The sequence below is a fragment of the Octopus bimaculoides genome, chromosome 2 (assembly GCF_001194135.2).
Source record: "Octopus bimaculoides isolate UCB-OBI-ISO-001 chromosome 2, ASM119413v2, whole genome shotgun sequence".
NCBI classification, from domain to species: Eukaryota; Metazoa; Mollusca; class Cephalopoda; order Octopoda; family Octopodidae; genus Octopus; species Octopus bimaculoides.
This window is the reverse complement of record NC_068982.1, coordinates 125,915,415-125,916,916: the sequence shown is the minus strand read 5'-3', so window position 1 is coordinate 125,916,916 and position 1,502 is coordinate 125,915,415.

The following is a 1,502-nucleotide window of genomic DNA, read 5'->3' as shown; positions in this document are numbered from 1 at the left end:
ATATCTAATTCGTTTTTAACTGTAGAACTTGAAGTAGATAAAGTTGTAAGTAATAGCATGTAAATTGTCCTATTTCGAGTTCTACAGTGAAAAGGGAATGCATATCTTTCGAATTTTTTAAATTCTTATGACGTCAGCAGCATATAATTCTCGCTCGTAAGAAGAACGCTTATAAAATGGATAGGGAATTTCGAAGGATTGTTTTGATTCTATGGTAGAACGTTTGTCACGCTTACAGAAGTTGTAAGTTCGAGTTCTACATGCAGCGTTCGGCTTTTTCTATCCAAAAAGATTCCAGAATTTTACATGCTATTATTTACAGCTTTATCTACTTCGAATTATTTCATGTCTTTCAAAGTTTCTAAATGCTTATGACATAAACAATATATATGCGTGTATATATATATATCAGGCCGCCAGTTATTACTCAGGGTAGGCAGTTGGTGACTGTTATGTAGTAAAACACACGAAAAATAAGCGAAACACAGGCGAGCGACTAAGTTGAAGGCAGATTTACTTCTACCTTTATAGCACGTAAAGAAAACGGTGTTATAAGAGTGTACGCAGCACGTGTACTACAGCAGTACTATGCATAGCTTAAATACTGAGATTGAAAAGCAGGGGCGAATTATGCCTACGTAATCTACAAAAACATAAAATATTTTGCATTTTATGCACAGTAATCAGAGTAGACTTCAAAATTTTATTGAATTAGGTGCATTTTTTGCCATAAAAGGAAAATGTTGCCATCAATCTATTTTATTCAAAGTAGGCACTGATTATCTTGCCTACCTAGGCTGTACGTCCTTACGAAAGCAGAAGTGAAGATGCCCATGTCTACAAGACAGAAAAGCACGCCGACTTGGCCAGAGACCTGAGGGACGTTGGATTCAAAACCAAAGTCTCCGCAGTCGAGGTTGGTGTCAGGGGATTTGTAAGCTCATCTGTCTACAGCCTCATGAAACAGCTGTCCATCTCTGGAAGAAGCGGCACTAGAACCTTGAGAGCTATGGGAGAAACGGCTGAGAAGGCCTCAAGTTGGATCTGGTTTAGAAGGAACAAAGGCTTAATTTTCTCCAATTCAAGCGAGTGCTAGATTGGCGTAGTCGTGTAGGCCTGCGCCTCTGGAGCCGGCGATCCCGCTGGGACCGTGAGATTAAAGAACCCTCACATCTGGGTCGTCCGAGCACTCGCCAGTGTACCCAGCTGCAAACGAGCACTTAGCCCTTCTCAGAGCCGCAGCACACGTCACAGCAGTGCTAGAAACCAGAGAAAGCAATCCCACCTCAGGCATACTAAAATGGACAGTAGGTGGACATCCAGGAGTCATGACTCGGATGTGGCCCGACCCCGCTAGAGTGTCAGGAGCCGAAACACTTGCCTAAAGGGGGTTTCTCCTCTGAGGACTACCTACTGTTAGGCTCTCCTCGAGTTTCTTTCCACTATATATATATACATACATACATACATACATATATATATATATATATATATATATATAT